Genomic DNA, 21,299 nt, shown 5'->3' with positions numbered 1-21,299 from the left:
TGGGATTCACACTTCCAGCTAGGAACAGCAATTGCTGGGCCCTAGAGGTATGAAGATTTTAACTCTGGACAATTGGCATTCAGCAAACTGACTGAAGCCTACCTAAAACTAAAGGCCACTTCCAGGAGTTCCACTTGCAGGATGAGTCCTCTCACCCTAGCAAACCCACCCTGACTGGAGCAAACATCACACACTCCATGCTCCAGAGAAGGGAAGATGAGGATCTTTTCATGTCCAAGAGAAAAAATTCCCCAACTTTTCACAGAGATTTATTTTCATATTTTTCCTCCCCCCTCACATTTCCACCATTATTGAAAATAATTATTTTTCGTAGATCACTTTACTGATGACTAGGATGTCTGATTAGAGTATTTCCATTTTCATTTTATATATTTTTTCTGTCAATTTGTTTCCCTCAATTTTCTTGATTTTCTCCTGCTTACACCTAAACTCTTGCTCCCTCTTCCACTCTTCTTTAATTTTCACGTCTTTTTCTCCTTACTCTTAATCATCACATCTTATACTACTTCTGTTCTCCCCTTGTCAACTGCTCAAAAATATAAACCATCTAGCATACTGACATTTTATTGTAGGCAATAACTGTACATACCTTTTCTGTTTATTGTGACAAACTGTAAACATCTCCTCAGGAGATGATTAGTTGAGGTTGGATATTGTGTGCATTGTATGAGGTTATTATTTGTCTCCCTTTAAGGAAGGAACATGTGTCTCGAGGTAGAAACTCTACTACTTCAGATCCATACTGTTGGATGGTTAGACACCCAACAACATGGTAAAATAAGGAACAAATTGCCCCAAACAAACCAAGATGATCCAATAACAGAATCCATTAATTCCACAGTGGAAGCTATATCAGAGAAGGAGTTAAGAATGTACGTAGTAAAACTCATCTGCCAGGGAAAGCACAAAATAGGGTGTGACATTACACAGAAAATAAAGGAAATGACACATTACTTCAATAAAGAGATAAATATTCTAAAACAATCAAGCAGTAACACTTGAATGATGCAAAAATAAACCAAATAGAAAATTCACTGGAAAGCATGTTCAACAGAGTAGATGACTTGGAAGAGAGATTTTTAGGCAATGAAGACATTTATCATCTTGAAAATCAAGTTGACCATGGAGAGAAAATGTTGAGAAACCATGAACAGAATTTCCAAGAAATATTGGATAATGTGAACATACCAAACTTAAGATTTAGCAGGATAGACGAGGGCATAGAGATTAAAACCAAATGAATTCACAAATGTTTCAATGAAATTATATCAGAAAACTTCTGAAATCTAAAGAAAAAAATGGAAAATCAAATACATGAAGCTTGCAGGACACCAACTGTACAAAACTACAGGAGACCCACTCAAAGCACATAATAGGGAGAATGCCTGACATAGAATATAAGGATAGAATCTTAAAGATTATAAGAGATAAAAAAAAATATTACATGTAAGGGGAAACCAAATCAAACCTCAGATCATTTCTCTACCCAGACACACAAAGGTAGGATGTCCTGATATGAAAAAAAAAAAAAAAAAAGAAGAAGAAGAAGAAGAAAAAGAAATGGATGACAACCAAGATATTTGTATCCAGTAATATTATCCTTCAGATTTGAACAAGAAATAAAAATCTTCCGTGATTAAAAAAAATTGTTAGAATTCAGAACTGGAAATCCTGCACTATAGAACATTCCCAACAAATTATACCATGAAGATGAAATGGAAAAACAAAAACTGAAAACCAACAAAGCAAAGAATTATAACATAGGAATTATCAAGGAAAGAGAAATTAAGTCAAATTAAAAACTAGAAATAAAACAAAATGGCAAGAAATTCAACTTATATCTCAATAATCACTTTGAATGTAAATGACATAAACTCATCAATGCAAAGACATTGAATGACAGATTGGAAGACAAACAAGACCCAGCAATATGATGTCTCCAAGCCACTCAGTTCCTAACCAAATACATCCACAGACTGAAGGTAAGACATGGGAAAAACTGTATCACTCAACTGATTGTGTAAAGGAGCAGAGTTCTATCCTCATGTCAGATAGAGTGGACCTTTAAACCAAAGTCAATCAAAGGGACAAAAAAACACATTCCGGTACTGCATAAGGCATCCTCTATGTACATCAAACAAAACTTCTCCGTTTCAAAGGTCAAATAGCTGCACAAACAGTAATTCCCAGGTGGATTTAACATACCTCTCTCACAACTGCATTGATCTCCAACAAAAGTTAAATTCACAAAGTATAGAACTAAATAATTACAATCAATAATGAGAGTTAACAGACAAATACTAGAATATTCATCCATCAATGAGCAAATACACTTGCTTCTTGGCAGCATATGATCCTTCCCTAACAGAGACCATATCTATGCCACAAAGCAACTCTTAGTAAAACCAAAGGAGTGGAGATATTACCCTCCAATCTATCAGATCATAATGACATTAATTTAGATATCGTGATAAATAAAAATAGAAGCTACACTAACCCCTGAGGCAAAATAATGCACTATATCTAGTGACATTTGGTTTAGGAAACCAGGGTGAATGTTCTACAAATGATTTGAGGATGGTATCAAGATAGGTAGACATAAGAGTACAGATAGGATGTTTTCCAGGGATGGGAATGATGTGGGATTATGATGAGTTCAGAATTACAAAAGATGGAATCTGAATATCCACATAACGAAATTTCCTCTCTCTACAGGATCAATAAAAGAATTGTGTTCTTTTGCTTTCCATTAAAATAACAACAAGTAGTAGGGCGTGGTGGCATATGCCTAAAATCCTAACATCTTGTGGGTGAGGCAGGAAGATCACAAGTTCAAAACCAACCTCAGCAATTTGGTGAGTTGGTAAGCAACTTATACAGACACTAATAAAATAACAAAAGGTCTGGTGATATAGCTCAGTGTTTAAGTGCCCCTCGGTTAATCTATAGTACCCAAAATAAACTAAATAAAATCACATCCTGGAATCCCTCATGGTCCACCTACTATAGGCTTGTATTATATTGTGGTCTTCACAGCTAAGTGGCTTTTATGTATCTTCTCCTTGCACAAAGGTTACCATTCAACACTTCTTCAGTTTCACTTCCTGACTCCACTGCCCACACTTTCAAAACTGCTTTGACAAGAGTCAGATGTGGCTTTCCTACTGGCAAATCAAATGGTCAATTTCTGTTCTCAATACCTCAAGAGCATTTGATGGAGTCGATCTACTCCTTAAGTCCACAAATTCACTGATCTCGCAGTATACTGCATAAGAACTGGGGATGAGAGAATAGTCACAAATAAATTTTACATTAGTGTAATAAAGATGACACACAAATCAATAATGCAACCTTAGTTTTATGGACATATAGATGGAAAGTTGAACTCTTACAATGAATAGTTCAAAACAACAGTCACCAAAATCATGGCCATTTTTTCATCTTATATATTATACCAAAATCTAAAGCCTTTCCCATACTTTGATCCTGTTGTTCTTCTCAAACATGCCAAGATTTCAAAACAAACTGGTCTAGGGCAATGGAAGAGAAGAGAGGAAGCTAGTTTTTAAGACCCAGTCATCCATTATATCCCTCATTCCACAGCACATGTGCTCACATTCTTTCTCACTCTGAACTTTAAATAAAAATTAAAAACACAATTCCCTTTATATTAACACCCTTGAAATGAACACTTAGGTATAAACCTAACAAAGTCTATATAAGATCTACAATAGAATAACAAAATCTGCTCAACAAAATCAAAGAAGTACTAAATAACTAGGGAGGTGTTCCATCTTCATGGAGAGGAAGACTCGTTCTTTTCAAGATCTTCATTTTTCCCAATTTAGTCTATAGATTTAATGCAATCCCAAATATGTTCTTATTAAGTAAGTCATATTGTGGATATTGACAAAGTGATTCTAAAGTCTTTATGAAAACACAAAATACAACAATGCAATATTGAGAAGAACAAAGCTGGAGGACTGATAGCACTTGACTTCAAGACTTACTATCCCGACACTAAAACAAGATTTAAATAGAATTTCTTCTTTTGCTATGAGACCCTTGTCAACAATTTCACTATGTTGAAATAGGATTAATTTAAAATATTGCTTTGTTTAAAAATCCAAAAAATTTTAAAAGTTTTTCTTTCAGCACATATCCAGGCCTCTGTAACGGCCTTCAGAAATATTAAAATTGTAAACATTGATGAACACTCTAGTCTTTTTGAACACAACAGGACAAACTCGAGTCTGGTGCTCTTCAAGGCAAAGTTGTTTCAGCTCTTGATATTTGTGCTTTGTAGTGTTGGATTAAGAGATCCGTGAAGCCAATCCTAACAGCTGTCATAAGAGGCATCACCGTCACTTCCAGAACTCTATGTAATACTGTGTACCACGAATAGAGAAGAATACAGAGGTCTGTCAATTCTGCATTGCATAGAAATAAAACTCTACTGAAATAATACTACAAAACTCTACTAAAAGCCTTTCAACTCTAGTACAAAGCAATAGTAACAAAAACAGCATGGTATTGGTACCAAAATAGAAACGTAGATCAATGGTACAGAATAGAGGACATGGACACAAACCCAAATAAATACAATTTTCTCATACTAGACAAAGGTGCCAAAAGTATGCAATGGAGAAAAGATTGCCTCTTCAACAAATGGTGCTGGGAGAAATGGAAATCCATATGTAACAGAATGAAACTAAACCCATATTCTCTCACCATGCACGAAACTAAACTCAAAATGGATTAAGGACCTTTGGAATCCAGACCAGAGACCCTGCAATCTATAGAAGAAAAAGTAGGTCCAGATCTTCAACATGTCGGCTTAGAACCAGACTTCCTCAACAGGACACCCATAGCACAAGAAATAAAAGCAAGAATCAATAACTGGGATAGATTCAAACTAAAAACTGTCTCTCAGCAAAGGAAACTATCAGCAATGTGAAGAAAGAGCCTACAGAGTGGGGGAAAATCTTTGCCAATCATACTTCAGATAGAGCACTAATCTCCAGAATCTGTAAAGGACTCAGAAAACTCTACACCAAGAAGGCAAATAATCCAGTGACAAATGGGCTAAGGAAATGAATAGACACTTCAGAGAAGAAGATCTATAAGCAATCAACAATCATATGGAAAAATGTTCAACATCTCTAGTAAGAAGAGAAATGCAAATCAAATCCACCCTAAGATTCCATCTCACCCCAATTAGAATGGCGATTATCAAGAATACAAGCAACAACAGGTGTTGGCGAGGATGTGGAGAGAAAGGTACACTCATACATTGCTGGTGGTGCTGCAAATTAGTGCAACCACTCTGGAAAGCAGTGTGGAGATTCCTTAGAAAACTGGAAATGGAACCACCATTTGAACCCAGCTATCCCACTCCTTGGCCTATACCCAAAGGACTTAAATCAGCATACTACAGAGATACAGCCACATCAATTTTCATAGCTGCTCAATTCACAATAGCCAGATTGTGGAACGAACCTAGATGTCCTTCCATTGATGAATGGATAAAGAAACTGTGGTACATATATACACTGGAATATTACTCAGCCATAAAGAATGATAAAATTATGGCATTTGCAGGCAAATGGATGAAATTGGAGAATATCATGCTAAGTGATATAAGCCAATCTCAAAAAACCAAAGGACGAATGATATTGCTAATAAGTGGATGAGGATACATAATGGGGGGGGAGAGGGGTTAGTGTTAGGGTTAGAGTTAGGGTTAGGGAGGGGGGCAAGAATGGAGGAAGGAAGGTCTATATAGAGGGTAAAGAGGGGTGGGAGGGGTGCGGGGAAGGGAAAAAATAACAGAATGAATCAAACAACATTACCCTACGTAAATTTATGATTACACAAATGGTATGCCTGTACGCCATGTACAAACAGAGAAACAACATGTATCCCATTTGTTTACAATAAAGAAAAAAATGTAACAACATTCTGGTTTAGTTCGCTTGAAGTTAGAAAACTCATCTAAAAATTGAAGCCTCATATCTCAATGCCTTAAATTCTAGGACATTTCTTTTGTTTTACACCCAATTTTGCATGAGGCTGATTGTCCCATTTTAATACGGAAAGGTCTGAATATTGTGACTTTTCTTCTCAATATTCAATTGGAAAATCCCTGGCAAGATTTTGCCGATCTGTGTTAATATTGAAGGCTAAATAATGTCCCATGAGCAGAACATTCCCTTTATCCTTGTAGCCCCTAGATGCTTCCATTCTAGTGGACTGAGATGTAGACGTTCATAGCAAGGGCACTAATTCCTACTTAAACACAGGACTTCTCCCAGTCCCAGGCTGTGTCTGGTCTGTGTGCTCTCTATCTCTCTGCCTTCTACTGAAGTTTTCCAGGCAACTGTTAAGGGAATTAGCTATCAATACACAGCCTAATTAAAAAAAAAAAAAAAGGTGACAGGAGAGCATGTCAGAGCTTTTCCTCATGAACCACAGGACTCTATTACTGTTGGAAGGCCCATGTCAAGTGTGCACATCACCAGGAAGCCCTGGGGCCGGGTCCTTGGGAGCCCTGTGAGATTGGACAGCCTGCAAGCTTCACTAAGGACGATCGAGTGGAGTTGGTAGCAACCAAGCTGCTCTTCTGCTGCAGGAGGTGTTTGTGTGGGGAACAGATCGCAGCAGCTCAATGGAGCAGTGGGGAGGGCCAGTCTCAAGCCTCCACAATGTTTTCCTGGGACTTGGGCCCTTAGAAATGAAGTTGAAAATGAACTGTTTCCACTTAGCATCGTTTAAATCTGTCTGCAGGAAAGGACATACTGAGACCTCCTTTGTGCTTGGGCAAGCGCCAGCTGGTGCCCACTCCCCACGTGGCAGGAATCTGCACTGATAGGTCTCAGAGTCTGCAGAGGTCTATGTCAATTACATTCTTCTGTAGTGCAACCCTTAGAAATCCTGGAGATTAGGGCCTATCACTTTAGGAAAAAGCAGAACAAAACAAAGTTGACATTTTCCCTAACCCTGGGTGTTGAGTCCATCTGGAGGACGCCACTGGAGGACTTGGAAGTGCAGTCTGATCAGATTGTGCGTAGCTGCCCTGGAACTGTGTGAGCCTGGAGGGATCAGTGACACAATGTTCTTTGGGAGACAGGCGGTCTCTGCACTGCAGCGAGGGTGGGGGTGGATAAATCTCCAACACAGAAGTGCCCCTAGGCAAGTCCTGAGATCAAGCTCCAGTTCAGGGTTTTGGCAATAAAGTGGGGTCTGATGCACTTCTACGCTAGATTTCTATCCCATCTAGTAAAGTAAAGCCCCTTTGGATCAAAAATATGAAGCTCAACAGCAACTTGACGTCTCCGTTTTGTATTTAACTTTTCTTACGTCTTCATGGCTTAATAATGTTCTGTTGCCAGAGAAAAATATCAGTCTGTGGAATCCAGACTTTCTGCTGGAAGGGCATATTTCAACTTAAAAGTACCTTGCCTGTTGAAGTCCATGGACGGATGCTTGCAGTCCTGAGCATGGTGCCCTGTGGCCCCACAGTTATAACACGACAGATTCCCACTCTTTCTGTGATTGGAACAATTGCTGCTTCCCATCAGTCCCTGGGTATGGTAGACCCCCGCTGTCCCAGCCATGAAGTTCTGCATTGATGGCACAGCAAACGTGAACTGCCCGCCCAGGACATGGTCTGGTGTCACGCTGCTGCTGTAGGGCGCTTGCATGATGGGGAAGGTGGAGCCATAGCCACTGCTGCACATGGGGCTGAAGGGCAGGAACCGGAAGGTGAACATGGAGGGCCCAGAGAACAGGTACTGGCAGTAGTTGGTGTAGCTGACTGTGAGGCCTCCAGAGCTGCAGCTGCTGCTCCACCCACAGGACATGCACAAGATGAAGCCAGGCCGGGCGGCACAGGGGCTGGGGGCGCTGGGGGCTGCTGATGGTGGTGGTGGTGGCTCTCACTGGAGGTGGGAGTATTTCTCACAGAGCCACTGCCACTGTAGAAACTGCTTTAGGGGACAGAGGAGAGTGCAGGGCTGGAGCTGGGGGCAGGGCAGCTGGGGAGCAAGGCCATGTTGGTGAAGGGCGTGGAGGGGTGGCTCCTGGAGGAGGCAGTGTTGCTGTTGGCACAGAAGCTGCCCTGCAGGGGGCCCACGGGCACTCTGCTCTCTGTGGAGAAGGCAACTTTCGTGTTGGCTGTGTACAGAGCAGTCCGGGGGTTGATTATTGCAGGGGGCACACTGATCTTCACGTTGCTGGGGCTGGAGGTCTGCCCAGGGACAGCAGTGTCAGCAGCAACGGAGGAGGACAGCAGCAGCTTGGGTGGCCGGGCCAAATGCAGGACAGTGCTGGGCATCCCAGAGGCGACTGTGCTGGTCTATACTGCCAGGGCTGACTGCTGCGCTGTCTTCAGTACCCTGTCCAGAGTGGCTGCATGCACAACTTTGGCCCTGGGCCCGAAGGAGACAGTGGGCAGCACAGAGCTGCCCTCCGAGAGTCCCGAGAGGACCTGCACGGGCGCGTGGGCGTGGACGAGGGCAGGGTGTCCAGCACATCACCGCCGAAGCTCTTCTCCACTTTAATGCCGCTCCTGGGGCCGGGCCCTTTGCCCAGTTCTTCCAAAGACAAGAGCTGGTGCACAGAGGACTAGAGGAGCTTCCCCTCAGCACCTCTTTTGTTGGTTTTGTGCAAGGAACTCAGCATTCGGATGGGTGACAGGTGCGAGGCTGCAGGCAACAGCTGTGGGGGCAGAGGGTGGTGGCCTGCAGGGCCACAGCCAGCCTCTTTCTGCACAGGCAAGACCTGATCCGTGGGCCAGGCAGAGCTGGAGGGGAAGTGGCTCAGCAGCATCTCGGGCTTCTCCTTATCAGAACCCTCCAAGTGCACATCCACACCTGGGGACAGAAAAGAGCGGTCAGTGCCATGTGGCACAGGGCAGGGTGGGCAGCACAGCTGGAGTTGCATGGGCGCCTTATGTCTGTCTCCTTGGCACTGTCCGAGCTTGCTTCCCGCGCCTGCGCACCCATGGGGCTGGAAGAGGAGCTGGAATACTCAGAGGAGCTGCCCTCCCGAGCCATCTGGTGCGAGGGCTGCTCCACCTCCACCCACAGCTCTGCGGAGAAGGCACAGGCCAGATTTCAGGCTGGCACCCACATCCACACGGGGGCTGACAGGGGACCAGTGAGCATCACCTGGAGGCGAGCCCTTCAGGAAACCCCGAGGAGGCAGGGACTACCTCTGCCAGTCAGACAGTCTCACCTGCACCAACTGCCCAAGGCCTCACGGGGAGGCGGGCAGTAGTCAGGTGGGCCTCCAGCTCCTCGCAGAGCATGGAAACACGTCTGCCGAGCGGGGCGACGAGAAGCATGGCGCCCTCTCCTTGCCCAGGCCCTGAGAACAGCCCTGGCACCTGAGTGCTCTGACTCTCTTCTCTTGCTACTTCTATTCTGTTAAGGAAAACCCGCCCCACCCTGTGAGACAATGAACCACCACAACAGGCATCCAGCACTGGCTCCTGTGGTCAGCGTGGAGCCAGCATGGTCCAGCCTGCTCAGGCTCAGCAGGGTCACTTCCGGTGCTGTCAGCTTGGCAGCTCTGCATCTAATTCTTTTGCCCAAAGGGTTTCCGGCAAGGTCTGTAGTCAGCTTCCCTCCTGCTCTCCTGCCTCCCTTCCTGGGATACATCATGCAAGTCAAAACAGAGAAAGACCGGCATGACCATCAAATTGTAAATGGCAGGTGAACATCTCGTGTGAGCATGCCTCGCCACCTGCACACCCACTGATGGCCCAGCGCCAGGCCCTCTGCATCCTGTAGCATGGCCACCCACGCCCTGCCTGAATAGGGCCCCACGTGGCTGGTGGGGGGCACTCAGGCCTCTCCACTGCTGGTGACCAAGGTGGGGGCCAAGGAGTTCAGGCATAGCCGCTCTGACTTTTACTTTTCCAGCTCCAGTTGAATCTTGAGTTTTTTCTTTGCTCCCATGGCCAAAGCAGAGATAGGACAATGGGTGAAGTTCTTCACCTCACCTGCTAGAGTATTTACTTGTTCAAAGTCTACTCTGTTTGAGAATGGACTTGAACATTATCAGTTATATACCTTTCTCACAGTTGTGACCTTGCTTTTCTCTTTTCTGGACCTTGAAGTTCAGAGGTGGAAGTTCTAAGTTGATAACATGATTTCCACATCCAGGGTACTTAAATATGTAGGAAAATGTACATTAAGTGTGTAGGAAATCATCTATGGATGGAGGTGTGGATCAGCAATAGAAGCTTGCCCTGCATGTTTCAGGCCCTGGGTTCGATACTCAGAAATACATATAAATAAATCAAATAAAATGTCCATTGACAACTAAAAAACTATTTAAAATAAAAGGTATCATACTATGGTACATCACTATTTACAAATGTGAGAATATTCTTACTTATACTTCAAACAAGAAACCATACCATTTACTAATAAAACTCTATACTCTTTGGCCCACACGTTCAGCTCTATAACCTCAGAAGCAATGTGGTTTGTGGATTCATAGTAAAGGCAGATTAGGTTTTCTCAAATGATTCTAAATTCTTGACCAATGAAAAACAGAAGGAAGTTCTAACTATGCCTTAAGGAAAAGTATTTTTCTTACATTAAAGCTGCCTTTAAATTGGTCTTACCCTTGAGGGACCTTCCTGGAGGTATGGAGGCTCTCCTTGGACCATCTCAAAAGCCATGATACCCAGAGACCAGATATCCACTTTACGGCCATAACTTTTCCCTGTGACGATTTCTGGAGCCATCCAGCAAGGTGTTCAGCACAGAAGTGCGTTTATTCTGTTCAGGGGATTTTTGAGCACAAGAGCCAAAGTCTGCTAAGACACAAAAGCAAAACATCTAAAGTCAATAGCTTCTAGGAATGGTTTTATACTACAGCACACCTCAGAGGACATAATTACATTGTGACTATTAAGCCCTTCTATGTTTTTTTTTTTTTAAATAATTTAATAATAAAGTTAGTAGGACTGAGATTAAAATATTTTGCTGAGGTTGCACACTGCCCCATTTTGCTTTTTCTTCCTACAACAGAGTGGGAATTATTAGGAGGACATTTATCCTGAATAATACATTTTCTCCTAAAAGTTATAGTAAAACTGAAAGAGATCCAAACAGCAGGGAATAATCACCAAAGGTGGACAACAAACCTAAATGCAGTGAATCAGGCAGAGGTCAAGACACTGAAACTTCCTTAGAAGAAAATAAAGAGAAACTGGAATCAGAAAGCATACAATTTAGCAGAAAGCTTAGAAGAAAAAAAAAAAAACATATTTAAGTGCAGTTTTATTGACAAGGTACTCACCAGCATTAATCTACTCCAACTATCCCATGTATAACTGTGGAACAGAAAACCTTTAGTACTTGATGCTAATTTTGTGTAAACTCAGGATGAGTATTTACAGTCTTTCCTTCTACTGTTAAAGCCATTCAATTACTTATTCATTACTGGCATCAGATCTGCGATCTTCAGAGTGTTTCTTATTTACATAGGAATGAATTATAGCTATGAACTGCTTCATTTTTTATACCTAAGTAGGATGTTTTGTAAACTATTGTTTTCAGAGTTCCTTCCATATTAGTATATATGTGCCTCAATTAAAAACTATATTACAGCATATAAAAATACATTCCTTTACTGTTTAACATTTAAGGTAGTTTTAGTGTTTCTTTATGATGATGCAGACATTATCCTCTTACTAATTATGGTGCACATAAGTAGTAAGTCTATACGAGTGAATATGGAAAAGAGTGATGTTAAGAAAAATAATAATAATATTAATAATATGGTGTCATATGACACCAGTGTTGACACGTTGATCTTGATTCCTCCAGAACTGTAAGATGTTAATTTCTGTCTCAATCTACTACTCATTATAGAGTATAAATAATCTATTTTGAAATATTTTGTTATAGAAGCACAGACTGAGGCATTTAGTTATCTAGCTCAATGTTTTCAAATGTGATAATCTTTTTAAAGGACCAAAACAAAAATTCATTAATTTTTTCTGTTACCTATTTTATTTCCATTGTATAATGTTATTTATTTTCTTCCTGTTAACTTTGGGGTATTTTGTTTTTATTGTCTGTTTTTTGGGTTTCTTTTTCTGTTCTTTTTGTTTGTCTTTTGATTTCCTGAAGGTGTATGCTTGTCAGACTTCTGTTTCTATAATAAGAATCTGAGATAACTCATAACAAAAGAAGGTTATTTTAACTCAGTTTTGGAGTTTCTTGCCATGATTGACCATGTTACTTTAACCTGTGGTGAGAAAGGAACTCATGATGGAAAATGCATGCAGGAGCAAAACTGCTCACCTCATAGCTGGGAGGGAAAGACAGAATAGGCAGGGGTTGGAGTCCCACCACCCTCCTCATTCAAAGTCACCCCCCACTAAGACACACCCATTACAGGTTCCCACATCCCCCAGTAGCATCACACTGGGAACCCTGCCTTTAACCTATGGACCTTGGGGAAACATGAAGGATCCAACTTACATCAAAGTCTAAAGTTAGGCTGATTAGTTAAGATCTTTCTTCTTTTAAAAAACAAGTATAAATCACTATAAGCTTCAATTGTAATACACCTTTTGCTGCATGCAATAAGATTTGGTAAGTTGTATTTTCATTTTGTTCACCTAAAGTTATTTTCTAATTTCCCCGTTGATTTCTTCTTTGATCCATTGCTTGTTCAAAACTGTGTGGTTTCATTTTCACCTATTGGAAAAATTTCCACTTTTCCTTCTACCATTACTTTCTAATTACATTCCATTAGAATTGGACAATATACACTTGGTGTGATTTCAATCCTCTTGAATTAGTTTATACTTATTCAGTGACTTCTTATATAGATAGATAGATATCTGTCTGGGAGAGTGTTCCATATGCCCTTGAGAAGACTTGTATTCTATTGTAGTTGGGTGCAAAGTGCCTTCTATGTTTCCTAGGTCCATTTAATCTACAGTGTTATTCTAGCCTCTATTTCTTTAATGATCTTCTCTCCCTATTGAAAGTGGGGTATTAAAGTTCTAGTAATTAAAGTTACTAATGTTTTACTATTTTTCCCTTCAGTTCTCAAAATGATTTCTATATGTATTCTGATGCTCCGATATTGGGTGGGTATATATTGATAATTTTTTCCATTTGTCCCATTGACTGATGCATTTAACATTATAAAGTCTTTCGTTGACTCTTCACAGTTGTGAATTTAAATTCTTCTATCTGATACACATGTGACTACCCAGCTTGCTTATGTTTAATATTTCCATGAAATATATTCTCATCCTTTCATTCTGTGTGTCCTTCAATATAAACTCAACGTCTGGTAGATATAATGTTGAGGAATCTTCTTTTCATTATTTTTTCCAGTCAATCACTCTATGTAATTGCATTGGGATGTTAAATCCATTTCCCTTAATGAAATACTGGATAGGGTAGTATTTACTATTGCCATTTTGTTAATTGTGCACTATTTGGTTGCATTTTTTTTTCTTTTCCTCTGTGGTTTGCTTGTTATGTTTTTTATTCATTTTTCATTGATTTTTTTTGTTGTTGTGATATTCCTTGATTCTTCTCTCATTTTCTTTTGTGCATCTTCTACAGATATTATCTTTGTACTCACCATGTACTTTCATTTAGCTTCTTACATTCATAACAATTTTTTAAATGGTATACACTCATTTGTTTTGCATCTTCAAGAGTGAGAGTACACTAAAGACAATTAAAATCAATCAAAACCAGAAAGAATTTTGAATTCACTGTCTCACTGTCTGAATTATTTCATTTTTAATAAGAAATAAAAAGGTGAGACAAGCTGTTGGAATAGAGAGTTCACTTCCCTAGATGGTCCCTGGCATAAAATCAAGAAAGGTAGAAAGGCAGTTTCTCTACAAGGGGGATGAATATATGAAAATTAGGAGGGGCTTGCAGGAATTTAATACTGTACATTCAAAAGAGATTGGACACTAAGAAGATGAAATATATTAGAGAAGGAATTCCCAGTGTCAGAGCTATGGAAGCTACAGCAGCAACCATTGGCACAAGCCAGAATAGTAACTCCATGAACACAGTAAATTGATAAGGGATTCAAAGTAACCTGCATATTGGGGAGGACTGTGGCATGTCTGGGTATGCAGAGTTTAGAAACCAAGGATGCTGCCTGAGCCACTGCCCAATTATCTTCTGCAGGAAACAAAAAACTGCATCTCTCCAACAGTGTGCAGAGGGCAAAGGAAGGAAACATTTTGCAGCCTGAGCAAGGTCCCCACAGCTGCTGAGGAAGTCAATTTCTCACAGACCTGAGTGAGGCCCAGAAAACCAGCCTGGCAAACCCATGCTGCATGATAGAGTTGGAACGAAGTATGGAACAAAGCAAGTATGGAGAGAGTTTTACAGAGGAGAAATCTGGTCATAGAAAACCACCTGCCATTCCCCTCCCCCTCAATCCAGCTGCAGGCAGGACTGTCTGATGAAGAGCCAGACTATGAATTTGAAAGGACAGGGGCAAAAAAAAAAAGAGTTTGGAGACTGAACCTGAGAAAAAGAATAAGGTTCTGCAAGAAATATTGTGAAGAACTGATTATTTGCTCCTACATCACATGCTTGGAAAACAAGAAGGTCCCTGGGCTTCAGCCTTCCAGCCTGGCCCAGCAATAGCTGGAGGCATGCTGTTTGAATATTCCAGAACAATTGGCTTTCAGCAAACTGACTGGAGCCCACCTAGGCCTAAATCCCACCTGCAGGAGCTCCAGCCACAAGATTAACCCTCTCAGCCTAGCTACACAACCCTGAGAAGAGAACACATCACAGTACATGCTGCAGAGAAGGGAAGCTCAGGATCTTTTGATCTTCAATAGAAAATATTGGCCGGTGGCAGAGCTAGCCCGCAGGCAGCCAGCTAGCCCAACAACACTGAGTGACCCCATCCAATCCCCACACTGAGATGGGCAGAGCAGGCCGGCAGACAAGCCAGCCCCCCCTACATCGCAGAGCTAGCCAGAGGGTGAACCAGTCCACCTGACCCCCACACCAAGGTAAGGCGTCATTGTTGAGCTTGCCTGCCCGCCCCCCCCCCACTGCTGAGTGACACTGCAATTGCTTCTGTGCTGACTCAGCTCACCCTCACTGGGGCTCCCCAGCATCTTTATACTATAAATACAAATTATATTCAGTAATTTTGAATTATTCCTAAGGGCATAGTCATCATCATTGGAAGGACAGCTCCCTTCCTGAGACACCTACAGGAGACCTTCGACAAGACTCAGGAGACAAGAAGAGGAGGTATTGACAGACTCGTGACCAACTCAGAGCCACTGGGTAAGTCTCTCCCATTTTTCAGACTCCCCGGATAAGGCCGTAGTCCCAAAATGCAGGGAATTTTGTGGAGTAGAGTGGCCCAGTGAGACTCCCCCACTGGAGATGTGAACCCAGTCAACCGGAAGCATTGCAGAGGAGGGCTACACAGTGAGAGGCTTCGACAAAGAATGAGGCTCCTAGGCCCAGGCAGTAGCTCCGGTCCCCAGGGAACGTAGCAGACGAGGTCCACTCAGGAAGGGAGTCCCTCACAGGGCCAGTCTCCCCAGCCCAGGCATAGGTCGGGACCCCTGGAAATGTCCCAGAGGAGGGCAGCCCAGTCCACTTAGTAGGTCTGGACCAAAGGGAACTTCTCAGAGGAGAGGTACCCAGTGAAACTTCCCCACCAGGTGAGTCTTCCCCACTGGGCAAGCCTTCCCACCAGAGCAGTAGAACCAGAGACACAGGCCCAGATCAGACGTGCCCCAGTCTGCATTCTAGTCCCCCATTGGCTGAAAACCAGTCAACATGTGGAGGCACCTCTGCCCACTGACAGGAAATATACCCCACCTGAGGATTACCACCCCTAGAGGGGCTGCTTCCTTGTAGAGCACCGCATTATCAAGTTCTTCCAAGATTTCAGGCTACTGAAGGCTAAGAGGTGAGTTATTGGAAATATACAGAGACAATATTCGTCAATAGAGGAAATCTGCACTATCTCAGAGTTTCACTACTAGAAGGCTACATACCTGAGCAATATGAGAAAAAAAGGGAAGAAAATGTTCCAAACAATCCTAGATGGTACAGCAATTAAATCCAGTGACAGCATGGAAGAAGAAAGGTCAGAAAGGGAGTTCAGAATGTACATAATTAAAATGATCAGAAAAGCAAATGATGAGATGAAAGAGCAAATGCAGGCTTTGATCTCACCACTCAACAGTTAAAAGAGCAAATGCGGAAAGCAAAAGATCATTTCAATAAAGAGTTAGAGATACTGAAAAAAGCTAGTCTGAAATATTTGAAATGAAGGAAACAATAAACCAAATTAAGAGCTCCATAGAAAGTGTAACCAAAAGAATAGAACACCTGGAAAACAGAGCCTCATACATTGAAGACAAAATATTTAACCTTGATAACAAAGTTGACCAAACAGAGTAGATGGTAAGAAATCATGAACAGAATCTCCAAGAACTATAGGATATCATGAAAAGGCCAAATTTAAGAATTATTGGGATAGAGGAAGGCACAGAGAAACAAACCAAAGGAATGAACACTCTATTCAATGAGGTAATATCAGAAAATTTCCCAAATCTGAAGAACAAAATGGAAAATCAAATACAAGGGGCTTATAGAACTCCAAATATACAAAATTACAATAGACCCACACCAAGGCACATTATATGAAAACACCTAACATATAAAATAAAAATAGAATTTAAAAGCTGTGAGAGAAAAAAATCAAATTATGTGCAGGGGAAACCAATATAGATATGAGCAGAATTTTCAACACAGACCCTAAAAGCTAGAAGGGCCTGGAACAACATTTTTCAAGTTCTGAAAGAAAATGGATGCCAACCTAAAATCTTATACACAGCAAAACGTACCTTCAGATTTGATCACGAAATAAAATCTTTCCATGATAAACAAAAGGTAAAATATTTACAAATAGAAAGCCAGCCCTTCAGAATATTCTCAGCAAAATACTCCATGAGGAAGAGATGAAAAACAGTGACCTAAATCAGCAAAGGGAGGAACTACTCTAAAGGAAAAGCCAAATAAAGGAGAAACCATTGTGTCAAAAAAAAAAAAAAAAAATGAGCAAAATGACCAGGAATACAAAACAAATCGTCTCTCAATTATGACCCTGAATGTTAATGGCCTGAACTCATCAATCAAAAGACATAGACTGACAGATTGGATTAAAAAAAAGATCCAAAAATTTGGTGCCTGCAAGAGACTCATCTCATAGAAAGAGATACCCACAGACAAAAGGTAAAAGGATGGGGAAAAACATACCATGCACATGGACACAGCAAAAAAGCCAGAGTATACAACCTCATATCAGATAATGAGGACTTCAACCCAAAGTTAGTCAGAAGGGATAAAGAAGGACATTTCATACTGCTTACGGGAAGCATAAATCAGCAAGACATAACAATCATAAATATCTATGCCCAAACAGTGGCTCATCCGTGTACACCAAACAAATCCTTCTCAATTCCAGGAATCAAATAGACCACAACACAATAATACTAGGTGATTTTAATACACCTCTTTCACCACTGGACAGAGCCTCAGTACAAAAATTTAACAAGGAAACCATAGATCTCTATAACACAATAATTTAGACTTAACTGACATATATAGAATATTCCTTCCAACAAACAGTGAATACAGTTTCTTCTCAGCAGCACATGGATCCTTCTCTAAAATAGACCATATTTTATGCTACAAAGCTAATGTTAGCAAATACAAGAAGATAGAGATAATACCTTATATTATACCAGATCATAATGGATTGGAATTAGAAGTAAATGACAGAGTAAAAAACAGAAACTACTCCAAAACCTGGACATTAAATAATATGCTATTGTATGATGAATGGATAACAGAAGACATGGGGAGGGGATTCAAAAATTCTTAGAGGTAAACAAGAACAAAGTTACATCATATCAAAATTTCTGGGACACTATGAAACAGTACTTAGAGGAAAATTTATTTCATGGAGTGCATTCAATAAATGAAGAAAACATCAGAAAATAAATGACCTAACACTACAGCTCAATGTCCTAGAAAAAGAAGAACAGAGCAACACCAAAAGGAGTAGAAGTCAGGAAATACTTAAAATCAGAGCTGACATCAACAAAATTGAAGCAAAAGAAACAATGAAAAAAAAAAAAAAAGAAAACTGACTAAATAAATAGCTGGTTCTTTGAAGAAATATACAAAATTGATAAACCCTATGCCACACGAACAAGAAGAAGAGAGAAAACTCAAATTACTAAAATTTGGAATGAACAAGGAAATATCATGTCAGACACTATTGAAATGCAACATAATTAGAAGCTATTTTGAAAATCTGTACTCCAACAAAATAGAATATCTTGAAGACATCAACGAGTTTCTAGAGACATATGAATTACCTAAACTGAACCAGGAGGACATACACAGTTTAAATACATCTATTTCAAGTAATGAAATAGAAGAAGTCATCAAAAGCCAACCAATCAAGAAAAGTTGGGACCAGATGGTTCTCAGCCGAGTTCTACAAAACCTTTAAAGAAGAGCTCATTTCCAATACTTTTCAAAGTATTTCATGAAACAGAAGAGGTTGGAACCCTCCCAAAATCATTCTATGAAGCCAATATCTCCCTGATACCTAAACCAGACAGAGAGACATCGAGGAAAGGAAATTTCAGAAAATTAAATATCCTTAATGAACTTTGATGTAAAAAATGTCAACAAAATCTTAGCAAATTGCATACAAAAATGTATTAAATAGATAGTGCACCACAATGAAGTGGGTTTTATCCCAGGGATGCAAGGTTGGTTCAACATATGGAAATCAATAAATGTAATTCACCATATGAACAGACTTAAAGTCAAGAATCACATGATTATTATGATAGATGCAGAAAAAGCATTTTATAAAATACAGCATCCCTTCATGCTCAAAACACTAGGAAAAAATAGGGATAGTGGGAACATTCCTTAACATTGTAAAGGCTATATGTGCTAAGCCAGTGGCTACTATCATTCTAAATGGTGAAAAATTGAAAGCATTCCCCCTAAAAACTGAAACAAGGCAGGGATGCCCTCTTTCACCACTTCTATTCAACATTGTCCTTGAAACTCTAGCCAGAACAATTAGATAGACCAAGGGAAAAATGTGATACGATTAGGAAAATAGAACTCAAACTATCACTATTTGCTGATGACATGACTATATACTTGGAGGAACCAGAAAATCCCACAAGAAAACTTTTAGAACTCATAAGTGAATTCAGTAATGTAGCAGAATATAAGGTCAATGCTCACAAATCTAATGATTTTTATACATAAGTGATGAATCTTCAGAAAGTGATGTTAGGAAAACAACCGCATCCACAATAGCTTCAAAAGAAAGAAAATACTTAGGAATCCAATCTAACAAAAGAGGTGGAAGATCTCTACAATGAGAACTACAAAGAGTAAAGAAATAAAGAAAACCTTAGAAGATGGAAAGATCTCCCATATTCTTGGATAGGCAGAATTAATATTGTCAAAATGGCCATACTACCAAAAGTGCTATACAGATTCAATGCAATTCCTATTATAATCCCAAGGACGTACCTTACAGAAATTAAACAAGCAATCATGAAATTCATCTGGAAGAATAAGAAACACAGAATAGCTAAAGTAATCCTTAGCAGGAAGCGGGAAGCAGGGGGTATTGCAATACCAGAACTTCAATTGTACTACAAAGCAAAAGTAACAAATGTGCCATGGTATTGGCACCAAAATAGACAGGTGGATCAATCGTTCAGAATAGAGGGCATGGACAAAAACCCAAAATTTCTGATACTAGACAAAGGTTCCAAAAATATGCAATGGAGAAAAGATAGCTTCTTCAACAAATGGTGCTGGGAAAACTGGAAATCCATATGCAGCAGAATGAAACTAAACCCCTATCTCTCACCCTGCTAAAAAATCAACTCAAAATGGATCAAGGACCTTGGAATCACACCAGAGACCCTGCATCCTATAGAAGAAAAAGTAGGTCCAAATCGTCAATATGTCAGCATAGGATCTGACTTTCTTAACAGGACTTCCATAGCACAAGAAATAAAGGCAAGAATCAATGAGTGGGACAGATTCAATCTAAAAAGATTTCTCTCAGCAAAGGAAACTATCAGCAATGTGAAGAGAGAGCCTATAGAGTGGGAGAATATCTTTGCCACTCATACTTCAGATAGAGCCCTAATTTCCAGAATATATAAAGAACTCAAAAAACTTTACACCAAAGATACAAGTAACACAATCAACAAATGGGCTAAGGAAATGAACAGATACTTCACAGAAGAAGATCTACAAGCAATCAACAAACATATGAAAAAATGTTCATCATCTCCAGTAATAAGAGAAATGCAAATCAAAACTACCCTAAGATTCCATCTCACCCAATTAGAATGGTGATTATCAAGAATGCAAGCAACAATAGGTGTTGACGAGGATGTGGGGAAAAAGGGACACTCATACATTGCTGGTGGGACTGCTAAATAGTGCAGCCACTCTGGAAAGCAGTGTGGAGATTCCTTAGAAAACTTGGAATGGAATCACCAGTTGACTCAGCTATCCCACTCCTTGGCCTATATCCAAAGGACTTAAAATCAGCATACTACAGAGTTGCAGTCACATCAATGTTCATAGCTGCTCAGAGAATCTTAAAGGCCAGGAGAGAAAAAAAATTGCATTATATATAGTGGGAAACCAATTGAAATCTCAGGTCATTTCTCAACCCAGACATTCAAAGTTAGGAGGTTCTGGAATAATATATTTCAAGATATGAAAAAAAATGAGGATGACCAATGATTTTGTGTCCAGAAAAACTAAGCTTCAGATTTGTAAATGAAATCAAAAATCTTCCATGATTAAACAAAAGTTAAAAGAATTCACAACTAGAAACTCTGATCTATAGAGCATTTGCCACAAAAAATTGCATAGTGGTGAAATGGAAAAACACAAGTTTAAAGGATCAAAGGAAAGATGTACACCAAAGAATTATCATGGAAGGAGAAAGTAACTCAACTTAAAAACCAGAAATAAAAAAAATGACCAGAATTACAACTTACATTTCAATATTATCCTTGAATGCTCATTACCTACAGTCCTCAATCAAAAGACATCGACTGACAGATTGGATGAAAAAAGAAGACACAATAATTTGCTGTCTGCAAGACATTCACTTTATAGGCAAACATCCACAGACTGAAGCTAAGA

The 21,299-nt window shown here is 40.2% G+C and overlaps 1 protein-coding gene and 1 pseudogene across 4 annotated transcripts in view; both read right to left on the bottom strand.

Moving 5' to 3' along the window:
• Window positions 1-21,299, bottom strand: part of LOC306670535 (uncharacterized protein) — a 217,077-nt gene that overhangs the window by 3,704 nt on the left and 192,074 nt on the right. The window lies entirely within an intron of this gene.
• LOC306670533 (zinc finger CCHC domain-containing protein 14-like) lies at window positions 7,164-9,983 on the bottom strand (annotated as a pseudogene). Its single transcript has 3 exons — window positions 9,781-9,983; window positions 8,951-9,112; window positions 7,164-8,894 (listed from the first exon to the last, which is right to left on the bottom strand). The product of its transcript is annotated as a zinc finger CCHC domain-containing protein 14-like (transcript).

The sequence above is a fragment of the Sciurus vulgaris genome (genome assembly GCF_902686455.1).
Source record: "Sciurus vulgaris genome assembly, chromosome: 10".
NCBI classification, from domain to species: Eukaryota; Metazoa; Chordata; class Mammalia; order Rodentia; family Sciuridae; genus Sciurus; species Sciurus vulgaris.
This window is presented reverse-complemented; position numbering and strand designations above follow the sequence as displayed.